Below are 8522 nucleotides of genomic sequence, written 5' to 3' on the forward strand. Positions count from 1 at the left end.
CCCCCTTCCCTGGAATGCTATCTTGCACCCCTGGTTGGGAACCACTGGCGTACAGTGGTTTAGACCCGTTAATTAACTAATATATAATTCAAATAAAGAAATGTCGAGTAAAATGTTTCCGCACTTATAATTTATAATTTCCAACTATTCCTGTCCATTTCCACATTACGTACGTGTGGTGCCCAATGAGAGAAATATGAGTAATGTGTTTCAGAAAATGTGCGAAATTTATGACGTCACTAATCCATCAGATGGTCCTGCCTCAATACTTACGTAGTTTCTATGCAATTGGCGTTTTGGCAGGAACATGATATTGTTGTTTCCATATTTCCTGAAACTCGACTTTAGTCCATTCTTTCTCTCTCGCTCAAACTTTTTTGCTTTCATCACAAACCAAACGAGAACAATTGAAAACAAGGGGAAACATGTCTTACACAACTTTAAAAATTCCAAATAGTTATATATATTTATATATAAACATGCTTGCCCCTTCAGATGTAGGGGCGTTATAATGTTTCAATCAATCCCACTATTCGTTGGTAAACAGAGTAGTCCAAGAGTGGGCGGTGAGTGGTGAAGAGTAGCTACTTTCCCTCTAGCACATCATTGCTAAATTAAGAACAGCTAGCACAGATAGCCGTCGTGCAGCTTTGAGAGACATTAAAAAACAACAACATTAGATTACGTTTGTAAGTTTGTAAGTACAGTTGTAGGCGGCAATAATGTAGGAATCAGTTATCGATAAAGAAATCAGTATCTGACTGAAAATACTTAAGAAAGAAAGTAAAGTATATCATATTATATTAATATGCCAACCACGATATTTATGTATCTGGCATATATATATATATATATTTTATATAGTGCCCGCAAGGCTTATCGTGCAATACTAGGGCTCGACTGGCTCTTTCTCTCTCTTGTTGTTTGGGTATATAAATTTCTATACCCTGGGGGGTCAGGTACACTAGACCTCTTCCTCCTTCCTTTTCATTGTTAGGGTGGACTTGTTAGTATATTTAAAGTTAATACATGAAGGCCAGAGTGATAAACATAACTCAGGCCCTTTTCAGGGCAATGTCCATTTATATTGTACTTTCATATTTTCTAAGTCTAGAACATAGGTGGTCTGTTTTATTTTAACACAAATATATATATACATTTTTATTGATTTTTTAAAAACTTAATTTTAACTTAATGATCTAATGTACAAGTTTATCGGGTAGAGGTGTTTAGGACTCTCTTTATCATATATGCAATACCTGTCTAGTTCGCATAACAGCTCATTTTTTCTCCAATTTTTATCGAAATATTTTATTGTACTATGTAGAAGTCTATCAGGTAAGTTTAGAGTCATATGATAGTCCTAAAAATTTTGCAGATGTAGCAGTCTGAAGAAGCGCTCCGTTCATGTAAATCTGGGGTTGTACTTTTTGATGTTTCGTTGATTTTAAAAATATCACTAATTGTGTCTTTACTGTGTTTATTTTGATTCTATATTTTTGGCAGTATTCACTTATTGTGTTTAGTTGTGGTTGTATGTTAGTGGCTGCAATGTCTAGTGTAGGGGCACTTTTCCAAATTGCTACATCATCAGCCAACAGACTAGCTAGAATACGGTTTGTTTGTTTTGAATTTCGCGCAAAGCTACACGAGGGCTATCTGCGCTAGTCGTCCCTAATTTAGCAGTGTAAGACTAGAGGGAAGGCAGCTAGTCATCACCACCCACCAAAAACTTTTGAGCTAGTCACATTATAACGCCCCTGCGGCTGAGAGGGCGAGCATGTTTGGTGTGAAGGGCTACAATACGAACAGACGTTTCGATGTTACTTGCTTTATCAAACTGCAAGAACATTAACTGTTACGGTGAGAACAAGATTAAATTGTGAAATATTAACCAAGTTTGTAGAATGTAAAAACCAAAAGTTAGTCATAATTTAAAAACATCTTACTAATGAATCAGTTATTTTATACAGTAAGTAAGGAATGAAAGTTACATAAGGTTCATATTTCATTAGGAGCGTCTATTGGGAATGATATTGTCTTTCTATTGATCGGCTGTAAGATTACGAACTTATAACGCTAAAATTCGGGGTTCAACTGCGCATAGCAGAAAGAGTACAGTTAGTCCGTTGTGTAGTTTTGCACTAAGAAAACAACGACAGTAATGACAGATCTCATTAAAGGTTTTGGTCTTGCCCGTTCGATAATTATTTATTTGCCCAGTGTTGACCTCCACTAACGTTTGTTTTGTTTCTACCGCTCAATAGTAACCGAAACATTGTCATACGTTGCTCAAGTAAACTTCGAGACGAAAGCTGTGTCGAAATCCTATACTAGAGAATCCATATTAAGCGTCTTATCGTATCTTATTGGTCGATTCTGTTTGTTGTGACGGTGTATGTTCGTCTCAATCTGTGGAGGTTTCACACTACTATATGAACAGGAAGATGAAGCGATTTGAAATCGTACACTAGCTTCAATTTGTCTTGTAGCTCATAATATAGTTCTTCTTCTTACTATAATACTAACTGCAAGTATGTTTAAAAGGTAAACAATAATAAAAGCTTGTTTGTATTTACGACAATTATCTGCGCTGTGTGCACAACTGGTATCGAAATCCAGTTTTTAGCGTTATAACCCGTCAAATCTACCGCTAAGCCGCTGGAGGGCTTTTATGTTCAAAGTTATCTATAACATTCCGATGTTTCTTTGTTTGTTTTGAATTAAGCACAAAGCTACACAATGGGCTATCTCTGCTCTGCCCACCACGGGTATCGAAACCAGGTTTTTAGTGTTGTAAGTCCGATGTTATCCGACATTGATAATAGAAGCATGCTTTTTCTTTCGTTTGTTCTCAAGACGTCTATTTCGTCTTGTATTTTTAGTGCAAAGCTGCACAATGGGTTGTGCTCACGGCAGCGATCTAACCCAAACTGTTATTTTTATATGCTATGTAGTTTATTGTTAACTTAAGAGGCTGTAACAATTATTTGATAAGTATATTTTTTTCAGCCACACTTTAATACTGTCTATAAAGAATTGAAAAAAAGAAGGTTTTGTGTCACAAAGAAAGATAATTTTTATCAATCCGTTTCGCAGCTATTATAATCAGATATCCACAAACCCTAATGATGGTAACTGTGTTAACCAAAACTAGATATCTTCTTTCGTTGCGTGAAAAAACATCGTTTGTGTTTTTCACTGTTAACGTAAAAATTATTTAAAACTGGCAGTTTCGTGAGCGTTCAGTATTTTTCCATGTTATCTCCCACAAAACTATTTTTATCTCACGAGTGTTTCTGTTATTTGAACAAATATCAGTCCTATAATTCTGCAGGTGATTACCGCATATCAACAAAATTATATTGCACTGTTCTTCTGTTCAAATATGTCTTTCATTAACTTTTAGTATTTTTCACCATGCACCAGGACGAGAAGTGAATAGAGAACAGATAAAAAAACTTCATGAAGAAAAGTTGTAGCAGAATGTGTGTCACAAGAAAGTCCAAATTACGTTTAAATATGGTAGGTATTTACACTAAGTCTGTAAGTAGGGCCAGCATTAGCAGAAAGGGGAATGGTCCCCCTGAGATTGTTTTTGTCAAGTTCCATATTTCCTTTTTTTTTTTTATTATTCATTTTTATATAACCAGTTCCTCCTGTCTCTTTGTTGAGACTGACTTGTCAACTGTACTTGTGCTATTGTACTACACTTTTCCTGTTTTCTGACCATTGGCTATCCCTTTACCTTGTGACTATTTATCTACACTATGGCTGTTTCTATTCGAAAGACAGCTATTTAGGTGAAGGTTAGGCTAACTATTCTTTCTTTTCAAATATTCCGCCATCATACTGTGATTTTTGCATCAATAGAATATATTAATTGCTACTTAGAGCTTTATTTTTATAAACAGCTCATTGATATTTCATCTTATTTATTTTCACTGTACTGCTTATGAAGGTTATCCATATAACGTTCAGTGTTTGTTAGGGAAGTAGACAATGCTTGGTATTGGCTAATGAAATAGTAACCCCAGCAACACAGTGGCCACTTATCCCCAACTGTGTACATTGCCCGCAGGTAAAAAGACATTTCACTGTGACAGTTTGTGCTTTACACACGTGTTGGAAAGATGACTAAATAAAATTAAAATTCCCCAGTCGTAAACGAAATAATCGTGAGTGTAAAAAAAATTACAAAAAAACTCAAAGGTAAACAAGCCACAAAACCTTTATGAAAGTGTTACAGAAGAAAGCATTCTGTCAGATGCAGCTGACAGACTTAAATTTACAAATAAACCTGACAACCCACAAACATCAGACTTCACTTCAGAAATGTACGTTTATGTGAATCAAAGTGTAAGTTAATGTATGTACAAATATCAACATAAAGTTCTATCTATTACTAAGATGTAAGATAACCTCAATATATATATATATTTCTTATATATGAATGATACCCAATAACTACTGTATCTGACAGAAAGACAACCATGTGCTGGCATCAATGATCCTGGACTAAGAGACACTCGAGGGAAGACACATTGTTGAAATTGTATATTTCATCACTGAAGTGAGGAAGTTATCATATCATTCGTTCAATTGCCCAAAAAACAGTGCTATTTTATTTCACCGTGAGCTTTGTCGAGGACTGAAAAGTATTTTAGTATTCAAATGTGTATGTCGTAAAAATGTGGCAATTCAAATAGACAACAGACCAGAAGAAGGACATCATGATGTCATTGTTTTTGTTGTTTCAGGTTTCACTGCCACAGGTGCTGGACATTCACAATTAGAAGAAGTGTAATCTATTATTAATGTACCCTGTTTGAGTTTCAACACTTTTCAGAAGTTTGAAGAAAAAGTTGGCAAGTTAAATATTTAGCACATAAGAGTGTGTATGCATTTCATTGAAATTTAATAAAGTTTATATTTACATATGTCAAACCATAGAAGATACATTTAAATATTTATAGCTCTTGTCTATATTATTTTGTCCATAAGCCAAACAGTCCTGATTTTATGAAGTTTTTTGCACAATATGAGCTTTTATTTTTATTTTTTTCTGGTTTAGGAAACACTGCTTTATAAGTAACTTACAACAGGAGGTTCTGAAGAAAGACATCTTGCTATAGAATCTGGCGATGTGGACATGGAGAGAGTTCCATATACTGCTGTAAGTGTTGATGGAGTAAGAGAAACTATGGACACAGATACACAGCCAACTCAGGAGTAGCGGTTATTATTGGAAAAAAAGACAAAAATACTATTGTTGTTCTTAGGTGTACGAAATAAATTTTGTTGTGTATGTACAACATCAGCAAGGAGAGATCAAGTATACTTGTTACAGAAACTGAAACGAGTCTTCTAGTGCAGTGGAATCTGACATAATTGTAGAAAAATTTCAAAAGTCAGAAGAGATGCATAGGCTCCGATATAAGAAAATAATTGATGATGGTGATTCATCTGTACATAGAAAAATATGGAGTGTGTGTCTTATGACAGGAGTGTAGACAAAATAGAATGTGATAAAGTTGCTGAACGAATATACACAAAAAGTTATTCCAAACAGCAGGAAAAAGTGCAGAAAACTGCAAACACTTGAGCAAAGACATTGAGATTTAAAAAATGTGCACTTGGAGCTATTTGGCGTAATGCACAAAATAATGATTGTGTAGAGGAACTAAAGGAGTATTTAAATAATGCATCCTACCATATATTTGGAGATCATAGCCAGTGAAAATCCTACTACTGCTCCTTTGAAAATAACTGACATCAAAATAAACTATTTGTAAAACATACCTTATGAAACGATAATTTGAATAATGACTGCTGTTGATGTCAGAAAGGTACATCATCTGATAAATAATTCAACAAGCAACTTAGCCGAGACTTCTGTGCATCTTGTGACAAGGTTTATTGGTGGCAAACAGATCTGTAGCTCAAAACGAGGATCTTACAATAAAAGAGTATATGCTGTAAGTTTAGCATTTCAACTTGGCTCAGCATGGCATAGTCTGGCCTGAAAATCCAACATCACAAAAAGTCCATCTGTACTTTTAAAGAAATATACAGCAAAAACTCAGACTCAAAGGATGGTGGTTCGCAAAAGACTTTTAGCTCCTGAAGCAAAAAGAAAATGCTGGATATCCAAGAAACTTCTATTTGTGGATAACAATGGAAAAAAGGAATTATAGACCTCAATGAGAAAAGCCTGATCTCCCAGACTCAGAGTTCATAGAACTGAAAATAATTTGTTAAAAAAACTACAAGTTACAAAATAACAAAAAATCGAAATAGAAAAACAAACGCAAGGTCAGTACAACAACAGTTCATAGAGGATAGAAAGGAAGCAACTCCTTACAGCTTCCTACTTTGGAGAAATTTGTAAGATGAGGGATGCAACATCATACAGCTTCAAAGTGAAAATAATTTTCTACAGTTCTTTCTCTACATCTGCAATAGAATATGGTTAAAACAACGATAGAAATGCCCTACATGATTACTCTACTAAAACTGGAAACCAAGTAGAGGATTGCAGTCTATTTGTGGGAATAGAGAAGGGATACTTAGCAATCTCACCAGACGCCATTGTAGGGTTTGATGGTATTATTGAAGTCAAATGCCCATTAAAAGCTAAAGGAATGATTTATTTACAGGCTGTACTGTCAATTAAAGATTTCTGTTGTACTTTACTTGATAATACTGTGAAACTGAAAGAGACATATTATTACCAAGTACAGGGTCAACTTTATATAAGTGGTACAAAATTTTGTAATTTCATTATTTGGACACCTCTGGATATAAGTATTGAATGAATCCCTCGAGATGACGTTTTTAGGAATGAACAAAATTGATCCCTAAATTGGATCCGTTTTATTTTCATGCACTATTGCCAGAAACAGTAAATTCAAGAACGACAAGAAGCAAGGTTTTATGAAAACCAAACTATGTTCTTAAGGCCATAAAAAAGATGGAAGTAAAGAAACAAAATGAAACATGGACAATCTTCTAGAAGGTTTATATGAACCTACGTTTCGATATGCATGTCTTGTTTTGTTTGAGATATAAAGACATCACCAGCCTCGTGATTTCTGTTTATTATTGTGCGTGTCATCAAACAAGTTATATTTTTATGTATTTATTTTATAAATCAATCTTTACGTTACGATTGTTTGTTGTTTTCTTCAAAAGCAAGTATTTTTAGTGTCAATAGAAGTTTAAAAAATATTTGCTTTTTCACTTCGTTTTTTTGTTTTGTTTTTGAATTTCGCACAAACCTACTCGAGGGACTATCTATGCTAGCCGTCCCTAATTTTGCAGTGTAAGACTAGAGGGAAGGTGGCTAGTCATCACCACCCACCGCAAACTCTTGGGCTACTCTTTTACCAACGAATAGTGGGATTGACCGTCACATTATAACGCCCCCACTGCTGAAAGGGCGAGCATGTTTGGCGCGACGGGGATGCGAACCCGCGACCCTCAGATTACGAGTCGCACGCCTTAACACGCTTGTCCACTCTTTCACTTCACCCGAGTTTACAATATTACATTACAAAACACGTGGCTATGTTGTTTATTCTAATAATTTTTACAAAGTTACATAGTTCAACCTCACAAACAGTTTGGATTTATATTAGTTTTTGTTATGTAATGTAAAAATATTAAAACATACATAAAGTTTGGTTTGAATTTCGCACACAACTACTCGAGGACTATTTGCGCTAGGACTTATACTGTAGGACTTATATTGCTAAGGTAGCAGAAAAAGACTAGAGGGAAGGCAACTAATCAACACCACCCACCGCCTACCCTTGGGCTACTCTTTTACCAACGAATAGGATTAACTGTCACATTATAGCGCTCCCACGGCTGAAAGGGCGGGTATGTTTGATGTGACGGGTTTTCGAACCTGCGATCCTCCGATTACGAGACGAGTGCCTTAACCACCTGGCCATACCGGGCCAATACATTAAGAAAATAGTTCATAAATACTTTCAATATCCTGCAGTTATTTTGTTATATTATTATAAATAACATTTTTAATTAAATATAATCACAAAAAATTGCAACTTTTCTAACTTGACTGGTTTAGTGACGTCAACTGAGCTTTTCCTAGAAACTTGCTTATTTACTACCTAAATATTCTAAATAACAGGTATTTGTAATTGTTTTATGTCTTCTGGGGCATTTCTTCGGCTGTTAGAGTAGGGACGCGCGACCCATACAGTTATGACAGTCACGTGCCAAGTTTTTCACATCGATTTGAAATAGGCGGAAACGTCTTTGGTATAAGACCTCTTATTTTTCAGTTCACGGTCAAGAATGCAAAAGAAATCTAGTAAACTGCTACATATAATGATTTATAAATGTAATTTTATTTATTTTACAAAATCATACAAACTATTTATATATAAAGGTTTTACACGTGTTTTTAGTTTCATATTATTTATCTTCAATTCACACATATTATCTTTCAAAATTGTCACTATTGAAATTCTCACAGAAAACTAGAAAGTGGT

At 34.9% G+C, this 8522-nt stretch overlaps 1 pseudogene; it reads left to right on the forward strand.

Annotated features, from left to right (window-relative positions):
• The first annotated feature begins 5825 nt into the window (after positions 1 to 5825).
• LOC143251622 (uncharacterized) lies at positions 5826 to 7015 on the forward strand (annotated as a pseudogene).
• The last annotated feature ends 1507 nt before the right edge of the window (positions 7016 to 8522 follow it).

Source organism: Tachypleus tridentatus, chromosome 6, assembly GCF_004210375.1.
Source record: "Tachypleus tridentatus isolate NWPU-2018 chromosome 6, ASM421037v1, whole genome shotgun sequence".
Lineage (NCBI taxonomy): Eukaryota > Metazoa > Arthropoda > Merostomata > Xiphosura > Limulidae > Tachypleus > Tachypleus tridentatus.